Here is a 22,501-nt window from a genome sequence, read left to right as displayed (position 1 = left end):
TCACTCAGCACTAGGTAGAGGTAATAAAGTGACTATATGATGTACTGAGGGCTCATCTGGCTCACTGGTGAGGCTGCCAGCATAGTGCTTTTGCCCTGAAGGGGCTGAAAATATTTGACATCAACAACTTGATCTACTGGGATTGTGACAGCAGGTCTGTATCTTTTCTGTGCAGTGTGTCAGACTGAAGGAAATATGGAAAGCAACACAGGACAAATGTTTTGACCTTACAGTGCTATGCTGTGGTGATGAGATACTACGAGTGCTATCATTTTCCCTGCTAACATTTTCCAGGAGCAATACCTTCTGCTGTACTTATGATTGGTCTTCTTTAGGTACATGTTCTGCTATACATTGGCAGAGGAAGTCATTAATGTTAACAGTTTGATTCTAAAAATTCTATATATTCTATTCAGAAATGTACAAATCATTTAATTAACATAAATAACTTTCTCAGATCAGTTTAAGGATATGTAAACTTGAAGAATTTTTTTTTAACTAGTCAAAAATAATTTTGAAAGGACCTTGACATAGAATAATTGTGAAGGAAAAAATACCTGTAATACATTGTTTGCAAATGAAAATTGCAACATAGTTTCCTTAGCAATAGGCAACACAAAACTATCTGATAGTGCATTTCTTCAGTGGTCAGATAGAAGGTTCATATTTTTAAGTGACTTCCCTTGTTCTTGTATTGTTAGTAATGATATAGACCTGCTGTACAGTGAAATACACAGTTAGTGAAATAGAGTACATGAGTAATACAGAGGCTACTTTACCCTGCCCCAATCTGCCTCTAAAGGCCATTTTTATTCCTATTCTTCCAGAACAGAGGAAGTCAAAATCCTGCATATAGAATCATAGAATAATCTGGGTTGGAAGGAACCTTTAAAGGTCATCTGGTCTAACCTCCCCTGCAATGAGCAGGGACATCTTCAACTGCATGAGGTTGCTCAGAATCCTTTCCAACCTGACCTTGAATGCTTCCAGGGATGGGGCAACTTATTCAAGTGTTTCACCATCCTTATCATAAAAAATTCCATCCTTATATCTAATCTAAATCTACCTATCATATCTATCTATAATCTACCTATCATATATCTATCATATCTATCTTCAATGCAATTTGTAGTTCAGCAAATTAAAGTAGAAAGAGAAGTTGAATTAAATCTATAAAGCATTAATTAAATCCAGGAGGTAGGTGACTACATCCTCCTTCAGTCTCTTGCAGTGAAAATATTCTGAATAGAATTAAAACAACATTTTTAGTTTATATTGTAATGCCATTATTAATATCAAGGCATGCCAATACAGTCAACAGTAGGAAAGGGATTTTATGAATCTCAGTGTCTGAAAGCTTGTAAACTAGGATTAATATACAAAGATACTATAATATGCATAGAAGCAATTGAAGTACACAGTTTAAAAAATAACAACACTAAACTATTCTAAATACTTACATATATGTATGGCATAACTGTCTCAGTGTCACAATTGTGCTATGTCACAGACAATCCTAGGGAAAAAAAAAAAAAAAAAAAGTAGTTTAGGAATTTTGTGAGAGAATAGCTGTTTTCTTGTACCTCCTGATGAAATCTGTTATTTTCAAAACTCTTCCCATATCAAATGTTATTCTATTATGTAACTAGATCAGCATAATTAATGTGATAAGTTCAGAAACCTGAATCTGCTAGTGGAAGAAGAAGAGCATGTGATGTTTACATGTCTTTTGGAGAGTGATACTGAAAGAGCAGCATTCACAGAAAAGCAGGACTGTTGAATATTAATAAAAATATGGTGCTCAGTTTTCTAGATACATATACTGAGGTGGTTCTACTGTTAATTTCAGTGTGAAATAATTTGTTAATCATGAGCATACAGCCAAACACTCAGCACAACCAACAGAGTCTGCAAGTGACAGGAATTTATTTTTAATTTTGGTTTGGTTTTTTTTTTTTTTATGTCTAAATTAATCATGAGAGCACTCAATATATCATTTGTGGCTTTCTAGCTTAAAAGCTGTCATACAGTTTGTCACAGATCAGAAACATAACAAGGTAACTTAAGCAATGAGTCACATGTCATCATTAATATCCAATGCTAAAAACCCACAAAATTATTCACCCATATCATTAAGTACTTTCTTTGGAAGTAATAAAGGAAGTACTTCCTTTGGGAATGAAGATTTGAAGGCCAAGCTTAGCAGAATCTCCCTCAAATAAGAATCAGGGAATTAGATCCTGTATTTGCAACTAATAATTCAATCTCTCCTAATACAGAAAAATTTTATCCTACTCCCGAACAGTGAAACAATGCATTTTAGTCATTTTGCTTTCTATCATAGTGAGTAGTTATATGTCCTGATAATGTGAAATACAATTTTTCTTCCCTAAGAAGAGAGAGCTATTTTTGCTATTTATCATGTTCTTAGGTTGACATATTTTATTTACATGTTGCTTCTCCCCATCTGAGGTTTCACACTGATAGTCCTTTGAGGAAGTTAAGTACCCCAAAGCACTACCTCTTTCAGTGTTTTGTTGAATTTGAATTAAGATTCCCTGCAGTAAGTTACAAAATTGTTCAAAATTGACTCTAGGCATCCTAAGAACCCTAAAGCTTCTAAGGGATTTGCTTAAAACTAAAAACTGAATATCTCCTGAAGGAAAACTACATGTCAGATTTATATTATAATGTGTTATTGTGCTTTTTGTTCTAATTGAGTTTGAAGCCAAAATGCTGCTGTTTTGAAAATGCTCCTGAAGTATTATACTGTTATTATTATTTCCACATAGAAAACCAAACAAACAGCATAACAAATAATAGCTCTAGAACAACAGCAATTCTGGGAAATTTTCCATCCATTATCCATATTATTTAATTATACAGTTTTATGTTGTGTATGAGTAAGAAGTTTTAATATTTATGGTGAAGCATAGTGACAGGTTACATTTTATACAAATGAAGCAAAATTATTTTAACTGAGTATCTAAGGGGACAGTATTTTATTTTTAAAATTTTAGCATAGCCTCAAGAATTAGATAAGGAATATGAAAAAGTAAATCACATCTGCCAATAAGGGATATACAATCATAAGCAAATCTGTACCACTTTTTTGCATTTCAGTAATACTAAAATATTCTTATTTAATGCTAATCAGAACAGTGAAAGCAGCCAAGACATGAAGACTAAATGGACTGTTTCTTTAACCATAGAAATTTCTTGAGAACTGATACCTCTTTGTGGACATTTAAATCTTTTTCAATACTGACTACAGCTGAATTAATTCTTTCCTCTGTATGGCACCTAAATGTATATTAGATTCAAATATAAATGTAGGGTTATTCGTTCAGGACTAGATTTTTTGATGTAACAGAGTATGAAGCTGTTGCATATTCTAAATAGAACCACAACATGAGTAATGAAAGTATTGTGTAACAGATTTTTATAATATAAACTCTTTCATCTTTGAAATTTAATCTTTTGAGACAGAACAATGACCTAGCAATTACTTTATATTACTTTATATCTTTGATAAAACTTTTCCCTTTAAAAATTACATCTGGTTACCATTTATCATATACTCTATATATGTCTATGTATGTAAATGAAACTCAGACAGGTAATGGCAACTTCCCCAAACGAAAAAAAAAAAAACAACAACCAACCAAACAAAAAACCACCACCAAACCAACCCACAACAATTCTCCATCTTTTAAAGTAAGACTATCAATACTTTAAAAGTGTCCTTAGTCTTCTGTGTTGTAAAAGTTACTAAAGCAATAGCTTGCCAGTATGATATACATATTAGATATACCTAATAGTTCAATAGGTTTTCTGGAGATAAAAAAAAGGAGGCTCTGTTCTTGTTCATTGTAATGAAACAGTGTCCCAGGTTTCCTTCATGGCTTTCATAAGCTAGATTTTGTCCTTAGCATTGCTTTAATACAACTAGTGTAAATTGATGGATCCATTTCCATCATTAAACTCCTCCTCTACTGATTTAGTTTCAAATCAACCTTTTTGGATTTTCTACTGCCGCAGTCCACTCTACACAGTTAAATCAAGTGAGAGTAAACTAATCCAGTTTAACATCTTATTCATAAAGTTATTTCATAGCTGTAGTTGATACTTGATATCAAATATTCCCTCTAAAGTTTGTTTCTTGAGAGTTCAAAATTTAACAAAATATTTAAATATGAGAATTTTCAGACTGAAGGACTAGGCAAATGCTCACTCAGCTGATGTGAGAAATTGGGAGTTAATGATGTGGATACACAAAATGGTTCAGCCTTCTAGACAGACAGCTAGCTATGACACCAAGGCTGTATATACCCCTGTGAAACAAAATGATATGAGGGATCTTCAGCTGAACACTCCTTACCTTCTAGTAAGAAAGCCCCCCTACCGAGTCAAATATGGTTCATACTAGATCCAGCTTTTTCGCTCAAGTGGTATCTGAGATTTGAGTATCTTCAACAAGTCTGAAATGGTGTCAGTACAGGCATAGTGAGACTATGCCATGCTTCATTACTTTGAGATATATCATAACACTCAGACCTTAAATATACAAACAAGCAGAAAATCACGGCACTCAAAATTCCATTGCTGAAACTATTCAGATTCTTGAAAGAAACACTTAGATTGTAGTTTACTGAACAGATTAAAATTCTGTTCTCTCAGTGTCTACATATTTCTATAATACAGGAAACAGATGGCCTTTGACATCAACCAACCTTTGGAAAGAAAAAGGAAGGGAGTTCAAACACAAGTCAAGTCAATGTGCATTTCAGGTTGCCTGTTTACAGATAAATCCTTTACAAGCTTTCATCTCAAGCCAGTCCATGCAAAAGGGATATGTATTCTATATTCACTTGCATTTTAATTCTCAGTAGAAAAATAACGAAAGAAGGTCAAGTACCAGTTATACCAATACTGTAATGTACTTCAACAGTATAGAAAAGGCTTCATTAGAGGACACCAGTTTTGATGCAGCCATCCACACCAGTTCCTTCACATGACAGTTAAAGAATCTATGGAACAGGTAATTGAAAACATTTGTAACCTACATTATATCTTACAGGAACAGCATTTCAACTCATTGAGTAATGATTAGCATAGATCCTGAAGATGCTTATTCCGTAAGCTACCAGTATTTATCACACAATTAATATAATTTGGGATGCTCTAATTTTCATTTTAACATCAGACAGACTTTATAAGGTAGAGAAAAATGTTTCATCTATAACATTTGTTCATATTGTAGTAACCATATAGAGTAACGGGCAGCTTGTAAGACATGAAGGTACCAGCATAAAAGGTCTACAAGCAATCCAACATGTGTCATGCGTTAATTATCAGTGGTTTATACAGTTCATTGATAATTACATCCATTATCAACTGACAGTATTTCCATGTTTTCCATGTATCCAGGTATTTATTTTGAAAACACAAAATCACTAACATATATTGGAAACAGAAGATGGGTGAATGCATTTAAATGAATATGTATTAGTAACAGAAACAGGGTTTAACAAAATTATACATATATATGGAGATAAAGACATTTTTGTCTAATTTATCACCTTCTATAAAATGTTTGTTATTTCAATCAATTACCACAAAACTTATCTTTCCTTGTTAACTTACATGCAGTTACTATAAAGCAAGATTTCTGCTGATGTTTCTTTTAATTGAAGTACAAAAGGACTTTTCTCATTTAGAAGCTAAGCACAATAGGAAGAAGGAAGTTTACATGCTTGTGATTTCAAGCAAGGATCAAGACATTGTTCCTTTGTGTGACTCATAACCAGGAATTCATATCTAGATTCCTGTTAGGTTGCATGTCTGACTCACGTCCTCTCACAAGGTGTGGTGCAGAAGCTACTCTGAAAGTTATAAGACAGTAATTTTCAAACATACTAAAAAGACTTATAAAAATGAGCCATTTCAGTCTCCTGGAAATGACTAATTAGAACTATTTCAGCCATTACAGTCCCTCCCTTTACAGTCTGCCTGTGAATACTTTTGACACATGAGAGATAGAGATTTACAGATTAGTCTCCTTTGTATCTCCTGAAGACTGTGTCTACCACTTCTAATGCTTTCGTGCCTCTATAAGTATATGCCTTTGTGCAGGACAGGTTGTCCTGACATTTCAGTCAGATCCATACTTGAGAACCCCTACTTCCCTTTTCCACATCTCATTCATTTTTACTTGTTTCAGGTAAGTAGGTAAAGCAGCCAATTTTAGTCTCATGGGCTACCTGTCTGATATAAAAACTGTTTCTCAATGGAACTCAAAATGACAAATGGTCTTGATGTCCTACACAGCAATCAGGATTCCACTGTACTCTGTGCTGTAAACTCCTGGAAATGAAAAAGATACTCTCTGCACTAAAGACCATATAACCTTCTAGCACACAGACACAGCAAAGACATTGGAAGGAATAAAGTCTAATAGTAATACAAGAGTGAGAGTAGCACGAGGCAAGCTGAACCCTCGGATGGGTGTTTTATCCATGAAAAAATCTGAATTATATTTTCTAACTACTCTTTACAGTCGTCTGAAAATCATCCTTTCTCTTCCCTTCTATATTAAGTGAATATGTGTTCTGGGGACCTACCACAAGAAGCAAAACAGGGAACAAACTAAAGAGCAATGATTATATAGGGAACGACAGATCTACATCTATATAAAAACTGTAGAAATACTCCTACTGCTTTTCATTTTGCTATGCTCGGGAGGCTTCTCTAGGAAACAGAACACTCATCCCTCATGGCTTTAACCCCATATTTAACTCTGCCCATGAATAGCCACTTCATAATGAAAGTTCAATTCTGTAAAATACAATTTGGTGTACTTTGTTTGCCATTAGTAGCAGTTTCACTTGATAAGGTCTTGAAGAATGTATTTCAGAATAAGTGAAAATTTTCCTTCCAACATACAACAAAAAGTTATTGAATACAGTTACACAAAACTAATGGTCTTGTAGGAAGTCCACCTACTTTCAAGAAGGTTAGATAAGGATGTGCTTGATTTTCATTACCACAATGTAATATGATAAAATAAATTTTTTTTGTATTAAATTTAACCTTTGGTTCCTAAATAGCCAATGATGCAGGACATAAATTTCAAATCAAATCATACCAGAAGAGAAAGTAAATCATTTATGGTAATATTTTAGCTGTACTTGTGATATGACCAATCATTTTATTAATCTTTTTGCAGGTAGGATTTCTTCTCTAAAGATTCTCTCGAGAAAGGAAGCTTTTCCTGATCAGAAACTAAACTTTATCATTTCTCCCTGCACTCAGATAAATAGGTATCTGGAAGTTCTTTGTGCTTTGTGGCAGCTTGCATTCAAAGGTCAAACCAATTGATTAAAATGGCAACTAGCAAGTCCATATAATGTGGTTACATGGTGGCCCAATAGTCTTCATGTGCACCTCATTAGGTCTAATTGCATTGAAGTGAACTGTAATTCACTGTTAATCTAAAACAGCTGAGAGGATGGAGTTCTTCACACAAAGCGCAGTCAGGTAAGTAATTTCAAGCATGCTTTGTGTCCTTGCAAATTACAACAGAGTTAAGAGAAATCTTGCATATTACTAACAAAATGAAAAGCCTAGTAATCAGTAGATCAGGGTGGAGAGACAAAGGTTTAATACTTTAGTGCAATACAATTTTTACTAGCCAAAATTTCAAGGACGTGTATGCATTAGCCATAAATTTGACATAATACCATTCAACTCATTCCTTATTTGTTCTAGGTCTCACCCCACCCTCCAATCTTCATACTACTGAAAAAAAAAAAAAAATCCTAAATAGAGAATATGCAGGAATAGCATGAACTTAAAACTCCCCTGTGTGTTGTACAATAGGAACTTTATTGCTAGCTATCTAGGAAGCTCCACGTTCCTGAAGATAGTTTTCTCCAGATTAGAGGAAACAAAAAAAATAAATAAGCAAATCAAATCAAACCAATAGTCAACTCCTCAAAAACAAACTGGAAGAGAAGTATAGGGATTTCAAGGCTAAACATAAAATCTAGCCTATTGCAGCAGCATGAGATTGTTACAGTACTCACTTTTTATATGCCTGGCTTGTAGATCAAAATCCATGCTTGAAGGGTACAATGCAAGGTGTAGTGACTGTGAGTTGCCTAAGAGAGGAATCCGTGTAGTGGCATGGAAGATACAGCTAAAGGGAACACCTCCAAAACTTCACACCCAGACAAAGAAAGGCAGGTCTAAGAGGAAAAAGCATGGATGCTTACTTTAGCTAACATCTGAATACTGTTATGTTTCAGATTAGACCTTACAAATTAGGTACCTTTACACCAGGTGAATCTCATAATTTAAGATCTTTGTGTTTCTGACCTCTTAAGCCTAATTCTGCATGTCCAACACCAGCAAAACAACTTAAAAGAATAATGAAGATTGGTTCAAAAAGTCAAATACCATCACATATGTCAATTTTGTGCAAGACTGATAAGCTTAACCATCTAAAAATTTTAACCAGTCTAGATGAATATTCATAACTTGGTTCCTAACTGTATTACTTATTAAAACAGCACTTTGTTTTACCACATTGTGAGGCGCCAAATCATGAAGTGGGACTCTGCTGTGCTAAGTAGCAAGAGGACAAAAACAGTCACTTCCCAGGGACCACAAAACACAATATCAGGCTGGAGAGAACAGAGAGATATAAGCAGAGACAGGTGCACAAGGAAACCAGGAAAGTAAGAACTGCAGCATCCACAGAACATCCCCAGCCTGACATTTCTTCTTATTTCTTTCATAGGCATTATAACAAGGGAGAGTTTTAAGGGCTTGAATTTAATGAGGTCATCTTTTAAACGTTTATGGCAAGTTTCAAGTACAGGGTCAACACAGAAGAAAGCAGAAAAGTGCTTGTTTGAAAAGAAAATCTAACAAGTGGGCAACGAGGGTATAATGGAAGGCAGGAGCTGACATTCAACAGAAGGGGAGGACAGACTATAATGTACTCGTATGTGATACAATAGAGACACAGGCTTTGTCGCAGCATTCACTTGGACATGATGAACTTGTCAAGGCCAGAAAAAAGACTATTATGGCAATTGAGATATAAGATGTTAAGAGCTTGGACAAGAGTTTTAAATGTTTTCCTATCAATCCAGTCATCTGAGAGATGTTACTCAAAAAGGAACTACAAGAATAAGATGAAACTTAGCTAGGAAGAGGTCTGAGGTGACCATGGTGGATCAGGGCTTCCATGAAAGTCAATGGGAGCTGAGAGGAAAGCTTAAGGCAGGGAAAAATGTCTGATAGAGCATTATGGTTTAGTCAGGTACAGCTGGATCACTCAATTCCATTAATTTAGAGGTGATGGTAATTACAAACAAATGTTGTATTATGAAAAGATAGAAGAAAGTCCAGAGGTGACATCTTTAGATCTAAGACTCAATAGTTTGGAGTTGGTAGCTGAAACAGCTTGTACACAGGGTTACTGTGCTTTTTCAATTAATAATTTAAATATATATATATATATATTACTTGAGATGACCTGCACACTTACTCTTATGCTAAGGCAGAGTGTGAAGAAACTTTTTCCAGTTTCCCCACTGCTTAGAAGTTTTCCTAAAATCGGGGGAGCAAAATATGATGCTACACATAATATGCCCATGAGCCTACCATTATGTATATGTTAATTATTACAATACAATGTAAAAATAGAAACTGACTATACGTAATATCCATGTATTTACTATGCAGACTAGTAGATAATTAAGTTTATAAGTGCTCACTCTTAAGACATGGGAAAATATTTCCATTTATTATATGTAAAAAAAAAATACTTTGTGCTTTACTTAATTATTTATGATGATGGGATTTATTTGGAACTATTGGTAAGACCTTCATCACTTATGGTAGGATATTTCTGGTGAGAAATAATGATGTAAAGCTCTGTTTGAAGCTTCACAGGTAACAAAATTGGTACTAAAACTACACCTGATGATAACTTTCTCAGCTACATTCAGTTTTAAAACTCTAAAAAAAAAAAAAAAAAAAAAAAGAATAAAAAGAGTTAGCTCTGAGACTTCATTTGATCCACAATGCAACCCTCTGTCTGTGTTTCTTTGCTTCACTCACGTGTCGCAAAATGACCAAAATGTTTTTCTCACTGCTTTCAATCAAAGTCAGCATAACAGCCTCACCTGATTTCTGATGAGATTTCTCACCCTGGAGGTCCTCTGTGATGACCTGTAAATAGAATAAGGAAGAGGTAAATACAATTCATTTCATTAATAGTGGAAGAAAAAACATCGGTGTTACCAAAGCACTAACCACAATGGTCTGATGGAGGAAAGAGATCTGCCCCTGCAGCCCTCCTAAAGTGTTTTAATCCACTCTGCTTCAATTGACCATCTTCACTAAATTTTCACCTAAGATGAGGGTCTTTTATCCCTACAGTCTATGTTTATGGGAGAAACACACGCTTATACACTGAAACAAGGCTTGACTGTGAAAAGTAGCAGTTGCTAATGGTGAGAAGTTTTAAGTGTTTAGCATTACTCTGAACCTACTGCTCCTTTAACTCTTATTTAAATTAGCATCAATTGAATTATGTCAGGACTAAACAGAGAGAAGAAATTTGGTATACCACTGTCATTGCATCATATTATAGCTTCTCTATAATTTTGCCTGTTCTGATCTTTTAGGTACAGATGATTTAATTGTTAAATGTCCCTGAAGCCATTAGGTAGCAAAATAGCTAAATACATAGTTACCTGGGTAGTCTCCAGGAGTTGCATGAAGCACTTTGATTATAACCTCTACATTCATGATTTTTTCTTTGTTGCTGATAAGCAAATTGCCAATACCCAGTAAGAATGCTTCATTAATAACTTCAATTACATACAGAATAATCACATATTCATATAATGAACATATGATTATGTTTGTATAAGAACAGCTACTTCAGTCTATGTAGAACATTAAAGCACCAAGACACAGATGGTATGCAAAAATAATAATTTAACTCATTAAACTGTACTCTGGGAGAAGCAGAAACAAGTTATGCACAAACTCTGTTGCCGGTTGAATCATACACGGGAGTCAATCAAACATCTCTTGCTTCCTATTCCATTTCAGGAATTAAAAAAAATAACTTAGATGATATTACTGTCCCAGATTTTTCTAAGTCTCATTTTTGACCCCTTTTGAAGGATATTCCATCTATTCTTTAGAATCCTCATCTCTTTGCTAGCTTCTCCAATACCTTGTTTTTGATTTGAAGGCTTGCTTTCAAGCAAGGAAAATCTAATTGATATTTAATGGCTTGGCTAGTGAATTTCTGATTAGCTCCACAGTTTACACACATCATGTAGTTGAGTGCTCTGCACTCATACATACAGAAAACTAGTGCAACACATAACCAGCACCTACATAGAATTAATACTGCAAACATATTGAGAGTGGTTTTATATTAATAGAAAATACCACAGTGTCCCAAATAAAAATAAATGCATCATCAGTTTATGATTTACTTGAATTGCCTGTTTTTTACAGTCAAAGGTAACTCTATAAGTTCCTTCTTCTTTCTGGGACAAATTACAATTTAATATATTTTATTTCTCCTTTTTTCCCCTTAATATTAAAGAAGAAATACCCCTGAAATGTCACTTGATTGATTGTAATGGCCAGCTGTTACAATCTCAATGGAAGTATAAGAACTGCTGCCTAAGGTGCACTGAAGAGTGCCAAGCCTCATAGCAGCTCAGCTCATCCTAAAAAGCACTACAGTCTGGAGTGAAAACTGCAATTTTAAATTCTCCCAGAGACCCATTATTTGCAAACCATTGACACAAACAGCTCCAGTACCCCCATCAGTGTATACCTGGGGAGCTCTTCATCCACAGAGCCTTGCATACTCAATAACTTTACATACTAGAAGTCCTTATGAAATTTTGGCTAAAGAGATGTTTTTACATATGTGAAATGTTTTTTCCTTACCATTCAAAAAGATGATTAATATATCAAAATGTACACTCAGTCCATCTTGATTTAGGAAATTTTCATTATAGAAAATAAGTCTGGTATCCAATAAATGTATGAAAAAATAGGAAAACCAAGACAACTCTCCCAGAACTCCTAGGTAGCTTTAAGGAATAGCTTAATAGATTTTTAAATGGTTGCAATTAAGGGGGACAAATGAAGCTAGAATTTTTACTTCTCTGAAAATTTAATCCCAAAGGATTTATTTTTTGAGTTAGAAATCCCTGTGAAAAGAGATGTAGACACTAGAACATTAATATTGCTGTACAATGGAACCTGCTATATAATTGTCATCCATTTAGACTAACCTTGTGTAGAACTTAAAAAACCCCAAAAGTTTTTAAGAACAAACAGATTGAATCTAATCTCATTAATTGACGATAACCAACATTCAACATAAGTATCTGATGCTCCTATCAGTAATAAGCCTAGTGGATATTTAGAATACTGCATTTTCTTGCCTTTTTTTTACTCATTTTTAAATTAAATCTGTGTCTACCTCTCTAGCTCATGTAAAATTTAAACAAATGATAAAAAAAAAAATATTGTTATATCATTGTCTTTAAAATCACAGGAAGTAGTCAGGATGCAGAAATTGAAGATGTTTGATACTTTGCAGACTAAAACTATACCCTTCACAGTCCACTCAGAGTAATTTTTATTGTAGTATCTTTCCTAGCATCCTAAATATGACATCTATTATATCATTTGGTATGATTATTTTTTTCTTTCAGATTTATGGGTGTTTGCTGTTCCTTTCTGTTTTATTTTTGGGAAGAAGAGTTTAGCTTCTCTAGAAGAATATTTTAGGTTTTATTTTTAACCTATTCTTTCTTTTCAAAAAAAGAGAATGTGCCTGAATGTGCAAAAGACACTACTGTTCTTCCGATTCTGCTATATAAGAAATTGAAGTATAGGCTTCTTCAATGAAGCCCAGAGTTCAACTCAGCTCTGTAAATGGACCAGGCAATATTCACACCTTATGGCGTGAAGATTTTGTATGATACTATATATCGCTTAAATAATTCACCCATCCCTTGCAAAGTTTCTTTATTCTTAGTGTATCTACAAAAGTTTTTCCATATATTTATCAAAACCTCTTTTTTGTCTTATCAGTTACACTTTATCTTCTGAATGTTTTTCTAATAGTACAAATGCTGGAGAAAGAGGAAGATAATAGCAAAGAATCAATAGGCTTATTCATATTCACTGACACTACAGTCACAGCTTTCTTTACAGGAAAACTGGCTCTTTTCCCTTACAATTAGAAACTTCTCATACCAGCAGCCAAGGTTGTTCCAAGCAAATCTGAGAATGAGCTGGAAAGGTGGAAATAAACCAAATCCAGGATGGCAAATAAAAAACAATAAGAAAAACATAAAACTCATGCAGAGCCAAAACATTGCAGCCAAATCCAGACACAAGTGTATGTATGGTATTGCACATGCACACACTCTGTAGCAGTTGCAGCTGCAGCTGTAGCAAAATACCTACTAAAATCCAACTGTGAACAAGTATTAACAGGCTCATTGCATCAATCCCATGGCAAAAGTGACACTGAGACATGAAGTTGTTGCTAATTATCCACCAGCCATTAATATAGCTCCTGCTGCTGAGTCCTATCTCCTAACATTCCATCTGTGATGCTTTTTTACCTTATTTCCAATTCAGCTACTGAAAATTTCATATGTAAGATATATATCTTGGTCAAAGTAAAATGCAGCTCTGAGAAGGCTTCAATTCACAGAATCATGTAACAGAATAGGAAGAATGTTTGTTGTAATCCTTAGCAAATATCTTCATCAAAGAACTATCAAAAGATTTCAGATGACAGCATGAAGCTTTGCATGAAGCTTTGCAGTTGCTTTTTCTCTGTCTTTTTTTGTGTGACAGAACAAGAGAGAACTTGTAAAATTTGCATCAAAATTAACTTTTACTGGGCGAACCCATTTTTTCTACCACAGTAATAAATATTTCCATACTATTGTATTTTTTCTCTAAGGATGAATTTAAAATATTTATTTTTGAATACACACAAAAAAAAAATGTTTGTTTGTTTTTTTTTTTTGGTAAAAGGCAATATGAAAAATGGGTAAGTTTATTGTAGCTTAAAGCATTTGTTGATACTTAATGGATTTTACACAATATATTTAACATTTTTGCTGTGCTGGGAAAACAGAATAAATATTAATCTCTTCCACCAATTAATTTGCTCAACAGTCATCATCTACTAAATGGGCTTTTGCACAGGCTTACAACACCATGTCTAATGAAATGGCACCCTTGGTATCCTGTACAGAGAAAATATGTGAGTGATAATCCAAGTTTTCTTTGAGTTTTTCTTGGAGTGAAAGGAAAAAATATTTGTGATATCCCATCTCCACGGTATAGACAGAATGTAAAGGTTTCTGATCTGTAAGGCCAAAATGGATCTGAAGCCAAGTTAATAATAGAAGGGAGAGTAAATTACTGTTCAGATGGAAATGAGAACAACTTAATCATTTTTTTTTTCAAAACTCTGACCATGCTACAGCTCTGTTTCATGAAGAAAACTTTGAATAGAAGATGTTAGTGGAAGACATATGTAATCCTTTTAAAGCTAACACATATCCTGTGCAGCAATTTTTTACAAAAGATTGCAGCACTGTTATACACTTTGTACTGTTCATACTTATATTGTGCAGCATATTATGGTGGAATGTGGTGTTCTATGTAACAGTTCAGTTTAGATTTTATCAATATTTTCCATACCTCTAGATTTCATTCAGACTTTCAGTTTAAAACCAGTGACAGAGGTCATTCACCTTCCCTACTCTTCCCACACATACTTCCCAAATCTCTTCTAGCCAGCCATCTTGTTCCATGGTAACCTCTCCTTATCGTTCTCCAAGTTTCTTAGCACAACTCTTCCAGCTGTCTTATCTTACATATCATATCTTTCAGAGGCCTTTAATGACAGCATCCATAATTTTGCTTTTTTAACATTAAAAATTATGGAATGTCATATAAATATATTAAATAGCAATAATCAATTTCTTTAATTTCTTCTTTAGCTTGGTTTTTTTTGTTGTTGTTGTTTGTTGGGGTTTTTTTAGATTATAAAGCTATTTGCAGCCAGCTCAGAACATCCAGTCATGGCATTAATGCTGACAATGCACAAAAAAGCAGACATTAAAAAGAATTAAACCAAAAAAAAAAAAATAAAAAGCATTATTTTTAAGATGTATCAAGTTGGCCAGAAAAATACAGTCCATTGACAACAAGACCAATGAACAATCAATTCTAAAACAGGTAATTTATTTTGCTAGTTGGAGAATGAGGGAGTCTGAATAATATTTGGGTACAATAAGCTAGATCTAAAAGATCAGCACTCACAAATATTACAAAAAAAATAACATTGAAAATTATCAGTAAGGCTATCTTGATAGCATCATCCTGACTTTTACAGTCTTTTTGTGACTCTCCATCATTGAAAAGTCTATCCTCATAAACAACAGGTAGGGAAACTTCCATTTTATGGATGCATAACACTATTATAGGTATCAAGGAGGCCTAAGCTGAAGCTAAGAAATAAAATGAGAATTCCTGAGTCCTTCCCTCTTGTCCAAATTACAAGTAAGACTGGCATAAATCAGTCTGCTACTGTAGCAGCTATCATCAGAAGAGCACAGAAGACCAGAATGAAATAAAGAACAGTATAGATATCTCTGAATTAAAGATTTCAGGATACTGAAATATATGTCTTTGATGAGGTACATATATAAAAAAAAAAAAAAAACAAACTCAAGGTTTTCATGAGTTTAAAAGTTAAATCATACATTATATATTTTTGATAGACTTCTGACATTTTGATGAACTACTGAGCTTGTATGTCTACACCCAAGTATTCTAATTGGCATTCTTCCATTGTGATCTATTTGCTATGCTGTGATATTTAAAAAAAAATACAAACAACAACAATACCAAAAAAAAATCTGTTACTATCTGATATAGTATAAAAATTTGTAGTGCTATTTAGAATGGAAGCAGGACACAGAACATTTGCCACACCTTTTAGTAAACCCTTTCCCTAAAATTAACTTCACCTCCAATACTCTTGTTTCCATACTACAAATGCTTCTTAGACAAATGCTCTCATACTTGCCCAGGAGAGGAAAACAAAATGAGACTAAAAATATTTCTATATTGTCAGAATAAGGAAGTCAATGTCACCGTTCAAACTATTTGGAAGCTAGAAACACAAGAATTAATGAATGCACTTACAGTGCATTAGCAGATCTACAGCTGCAGAGAGACTGTTCACACAAAGAGGGGTATTCACACTATCTCATATATCTAAGTGCAGATTCCTTTTGGGAAAAAAAAAAAAAAAGTATTTTTTTTATATCAAGAAACTGATGCTGTGGCAAACTTCTGCTGCCACCGATCATTGTTTTTACAGGGTTTGACAAACAAGGAGACAAAGATCAGATCTTTTGATACAAAGAATTTTGCTAGAACCCTCCTTCAAATTTATGGTACCCCTGGTACCTTCATATTTGGTTATGAAAACTTGTATATATAGAAAAAGGAAAAGTGTTTGGGATAGAATGGGGTGGCAGGATTTTTTGTAGCCTTGCACAATACCTACCCTATCTTAACAAAGACAAAATAGACTTTTATAAAATCTGAATAACAAGCAAAGAAATGATACACTGAGTGGCTGTGGGGTGATATGAATTTCACTGCCTGTGTCTAAACTGGGACAAGCCAATTATGTGAAGTTACTTGAGAGGTGGTCATCAGATGCACAGTGAGCTGGGTGTGTAATGAGACATCCTTGTGGCCCACACCCTTGTACACTCACATTTCCTTTGGGAGAAAACCTGGGCTGACTGTTCTGGAGTCCACCTGCCTCAAAAAAGTAGAAACAACCAAAAAAATATTTCTATACTTATTTTAGCACAGACAAAGAGGTTTTATTCCTTGGCACAATTGCAGTGTATAATGTAAATTGCATCACAATGATTGTAATATCACAATCCTATTGAAATAGATTATTTCCAGTGTAAAAATAATGTACTAAATCTAGCCTTTTAATATTCTGGTATATATCATCTCAACTGGGGAAAAATGATCTGTTGAAAAGGAGGTTTTACAGGATGTGCTGTGCCTTCTGTTATTTTTTTAAGAACCTCTGAAATTAAATAAATGGATAGCTACTTGTATCTAATGCAATAGTACACATGCAACATATATGTGAAATAGGAATTGTTAGCCCGTGGTTTAGATTGTGGACTAATTTATACATAGATTTGTTTTAAAAATATCCCCTTCTCATAGACAGAATCAGTCAACATATATATAACCAGTTGAAAAAAAAGAAAGTATACTGTGGGGTACATTTCATTCACCCTCCTCCCAACTGCTTTACACCACTTGGGAGGGGTTTGGGTTTTTGTTTACATTATCAGAAAACAAATTTTCTAACTGCAGTCTCCAACTTTCTCCTTTCTGAGTACAAACTTAGGGTGTACACACAATTCTGAACCTAGGATGAAGCCTTTTTAAAAATTTGCCCTCTGGTGTTTAAACACAGTTAGGTAGTGAAACTTCACTTTGTCACTAAATACAAGAACACACTGAAGGGCATGACTTCAAACATTAGAAACTACACACTCACCATTTTCTTTTCCTCAATAGTTTCAATTACCTCATTAATATTTGTTTTCATGCTACAGAGAATATACTTGGGAACATCTGTTTGTTGAACTGGGTATCACTGAATCACAATTGGCTACTAATAGCTGCAACAAAGAAAATTATGGGAAGATTGTTTCTAAAGCACAAATGCTTGCAGTTGCTGTTTTCCAGCAGTGAATATGCTTTTGGAAAAAAGAAATAAACATTAAGAAGGGAAGCACTGTGGTCTCCCTGCTGTCAGTATCACATATTCTGTGAATGGGAGCATCATTTTGTTACTATGTAGCTAAACAACTGCTTAAGTGATCGATAAAGACCATTATCTTAAATCATAGCATGAATTCCCAATATCATACATAAAATCAATAAAACATACGAAGAAAAGGACTAAAAATTTCCACTAAAACATAGCCTGCTGCTTTGGAAAATAATATTTAGTAGGTTGGGTTTTTTTGTTTTACTAATTATGAGCTCAGTGGCAGTTTATTCTGCAGTAAATCTGCTGGTGTGAGATTAAACCTGTTATTGAACAGAGTTTTGAATCTACTGCAAGGCACTCATCACTGCTGGAGAGTGAACATTGCTGTTATCTCATTTAAAAGTTGGCCAGCAAAGCAGCCCATTTGTTTAAAATGCAATTAAGCTGGTGTCTTGAAGAGAAATTAGCAAGGAGTACTTCATTCTAGAGGCATAAGAGGTCTGTTCATAGACACATTAATCCTGTGATTTGGGACATCATTACGATTTGGGACTGCGTTCCGAAAGGATGTGCAGTACACACAAGCACAAAAGAGAAAAGCTGTTCATTGAGATGGGTCAGCAGTGTTTCATGAGCTCCCAAGATCTTCTCCACTACTTCATGCATGTTGCATTTGATTGCTGTGAGGGTACGGGGGGGACACAGGAGAATGGGATATAATATATTAATGAAAACTATTGCTGCTGAATTGAAATTATAGAACATTTAGCAGTTTACAGATCACTAGATCAGGTTAAAGAGAAAGTGAAAGTCTAGATTTCAGAAATATACAGTAGAATTATTTCAGTTTTATGGCAAATATTCCACTGTTACTTGATTTCTAAGATGCTGATCAGTAATACATGTAAAGAAGCTAATTAATTATCTCACATAAAAAGACAAGTAGAAATAAAAAAAAATAAGCTCAGAAAAGTTCTGTTTATCTACAGTTCTTCATGAAGAAAACTGGGACACATGGACTCATTAAATAATAATAAATCTTTTAGAAGTCTGCAAAGTGGAATAGCAAAGGACACGTTCTTCTCTGACATAATTTGACCAAAGTCAAATGCCAAGTTCAGTCTTTACAGAAGTCAGCAGAGTGCCAGCAAAGCAACTTTTTTCCTCCTGACCTGTGTAACATGAGAGGACAGTCCCACTTGAAGAACAAGTGAACAAAAACAGGCACATTTTCAAATGCATGTGTGTCTAAATGTACACACATTTTTTGCACAGAAATTATTTAGATGTATCCACCTCTGAGTGCACACTACAGGGTCCGTCTGTACATACTTGTATGTTCATGTGCAGTTTACAGAAAATATATGCTAATCTAGATAAATGGTGAATTAGAAAATTATTTTGGGTGGCATTTTTCTCAACCTGCCAATCATGGGAATGCAAAAAGCATTTTTTGCCAGAATATCTTCAAGGATGCCCTAACCTCTGTTTATAGTTTTACTGGGACACTCAGGGCCTTTCCAAATCCAGGATTTGTAGAATAAGAGATGTATTTTTATCACTCTGCTTTTCCCTCATCTCATCCTGCAGACAGAGATTGAAGAGGAGGGATTTTGTATGCTGTGAGCTTTGTGTCAGTTCCTTACTACATCAGCACTCTTCTCAGACGAAAAAAGAATCTTAGCTGGCCAGGGTTTGTATTTGGTTTTTCTTCTCTGCATTGCTCTATAAGGTTAATAAGGGAGCAGGACCTGAGTCTGGTTGAATGTTTATTTTTACATTCCTGTGGTTTCACAATCTCCTACCAAAACTTCATTTAGAATTTTCTGTGAGTTAAAAACTGTGGGATGCTAGTAGCAGGATCCAGTTAACATTTCCTGCTACTGTGGACAAGAATTATTATTTTTAATTGCCAGTTCAAACTCAGTGATCTATTATTTGTTTCTGATACCGCCCCCATGATCTGGCTTTGGGAAAAGTTGATGATACTTGGACAGTGGATGAAAAGTGTTTTTTGATCATCACCATTCACTCTCTCATGGTCTTCAAGCTTAAATTCCCTTTAGCCCCCTCCCCTGCTACCAAAAAATCCCACCACTCACTCAAAACCTAGGACAGCATAGCAACATCTTAAGCATAGTAAACCTTTACAACGTGCAAACTGTCCTGACCAGTGTTTTTCTAGTAAGTGCTGATCAGTAACTACCCAACAACAACAAAGAAGCAGCGTGCTGCTCGGATTTAAGCAATCTTGCCACAAAATCAAATTTCTGATAGAAATTAATATCAAAACATAGACTTTAGCTGTCTCGTGATTTTGTCCTGCTGTCTCTGAACTAAATGAGACTGAGGAGCAAGTTCTGAGTGAGGAGTAGCAACACACTTGGAAAGGACTCCACTGTATTTCTACTTCTTTCCATCATTACAAACCAATACTGGGCTGTAAGCTGGCTGAATTTTTACAACTCTGGATTTTCTTGTACTGAGAAGAGCTCCTGTGGGGATACTTCAAAGATTTCAAAATGTAGGAGTGTTTCTGGAGAAGTCTATACCCTTTCTGTGCATCCTACAAGGATGTCACTCAGCACAGGCAGATCTACAGTTTTAAACACTAGACTTTAATTCTACTTACTGGCAAAAATTAGTCTGTAGTGGCAGCGAGGAAAGATGTGGAATCAAAGCCTAGCCTCTGAAAACAACTCTTTTTCTCTGCCAAGGGCGCTTTCAGCCCCAGCTGCATTTAGCTCAAGGACAAAAGAGCCCACAGCTGGGGCTCAAATCGAAAATCCTACTTTCAAATGACACTGGAGGTTTTAGGTCCCCAAGGTTTTTTATTCATTTAAATGAATAAATAAACAATAACAAAACAGAAAAGAAAAATATTTTACTTTTCTTTTTTTCCCTACTCTTTCCATGGACATGATTCAGCTAGTCTGAAATGGCAAACAAGTTCCAGCAACATTTGTACAGGCTGGAACCTTCATTAGTTAATCAGATCATTCCCTTTTTTGTATTCCATAATACAGTGCTTCTACTGATTTCTTTAACCTTTCATTTTGGACACAATTAATGTAATCACACTTTTAACAATTTGGAGATGATTTCTTGCTAGCAAACTGCTACGTACAGTGATGTGCTTCCTATTTCTGGTTTGACTCTCAAACAGCCAACAGAAATGGGAGTTTGAAGTTAAGTTAATTTCTTTCTAATTATCTTTCCTTTCTTTCTAATTATCTTTTGATCACAGATAAGAGGAACAAATTACAAGATTTTTTTCATTATCCACAAAAGCTGATGATGTCTGCATGTCTAGTATAATATATTGGTGAAGCATATTGTTTCCACAAGATGCCTTAACAACATTTTGGAAAGAAAGTATGTACATTACCCTAGTACAAAATAACTTTTAAAAAAGTATACAACTACCAAGATCATGAAGCAAACTATATCCATGAAATGACTGATTGATTTTTTGATTAGAGACAAGTCAGATAAAAATTATCTTCAGCCAACACTGATTCTCTAATCTTTTCTTGATTCCCCAATACAAACAAGCACAAAGTGAAAGCTCCAGTTAAATATTCTGAATTTACTCTCAAGAAAGCAGTGATATTCTTATCTAATTCCCCTAATTCCATGTGTATAACAGAGTAAATCACCACCTCACTAGAGTAGCAGATCTCTATGGTACATTTTCTAGCTTTCGTCCAGCCTCTCTAACTTGCCAAGCAATTTGGCATCTACTTCTGCCTTTGGGAAACTATTCTACAATCTAATAGATCTCACTGTCAGGAAATTTTTCTGCACTGCCAAGTCATTCCCAAGAGTGCCACTTTTATTTTAGGGAGGGGAACTGATTCTGGCAATAGTGTAGTTGCTCCTCTGATATTTTCAGTTAGTGGGTGCAAGTAGCCAAACACCATCTGGTACCCAGCTGGTACAGTATATTTAGAGACACCTAAAATCTTTCCAACCCTCTCTGGCTCATCTTTGCTTTTGGAATCAGCTCCTTAATCATTTTTAATCATTGTATTGTTTTGCTATCTAGAAAATTCCTTTGTATGTATACAATTATTGGAAGGAAGAATTTAATTATAGTTCAGAGACTATTATTATGAACAAAGCAGTGAGGCAGGTTTTTTTTTCTCTCCACTTCAGTTTAATTATCTTTAACAAGTTTTAATTGTGTATCTTTTTTCAGTTTACAGCATGCAGTGTCTCATGAGATGAACAAATCTATGAAAGTGGGGCAAGGTTAGTGGCCACGCTTGTACATAAACATGATCAACAGTAGATCTTTTATATGTGCAATAAAAATATGAAAAATGGAATCTATATAGTAATGTTAGCAGTTAAAATACTTTTAAGTATTCACAAGGCATGTTTCAAAGACATGCTTTTGTACAAGGCTGTACACAGTAAATTATTTTTGCTATAATTAGACTTAAGAAAAAAGTAGACAACTTAGAGTGATATCTTTTAAATGAACAAAGTGGTTAATGACTGCCCTATCACAGGTCCAAATGCAGTCACTCCCAGAGCACAACCCCTATTTAATATTTTTCTCAAGACTTATTAGAA

The 22,501-nt window shown here is 34.6% G+C and overlaps 1 long non-coding RNA gene across 3 annotated transcripts in view; it reads right to left on the bottom strand.

Moving 5' to 3' along the window:
* The window catches only part of LOC116963551, a 254,185-nt gene that overhangs the window by 218,298 nt on the left and 13,386 nt on the right, over window positions 1–22,501 (bottom strand). For all 3 annotated transcript variants that reach the window (XR_004408268.2, XR_004408267.2, XR_004408269.2), the window contains exons 2-3: window positions 10,200–10,245; window positions 1,461–1,516 (exon numbers count right to left, since the gene is read on the bottom strand). This is a non-coding gene — a long non-coding RNA (uncharacterized LOC116963551). The remainder of the gene's footprint in view (window positions 1–1,460; window positions 1,517–10,199; window positions 10,246–22,501) is intronic.

Source organism: Tyto alba, unplaced genomic scaffold, assembly GCF_018691265.1.
Source record: "Tyto alba isolate M040663 unplaced genomic scaffold, T.alba_DEE_v4.0 Super-Scaffold_1000006, whole genome shotgun sequence".
NCBI lineage: Eukaryota > Metazoa > Chordata > Aves > Strigiformes > Tytonidae > Tyto > Tyto alba.
This window is presented reverse-complemented; position numbering and strand designations above follow the sequence as displayed.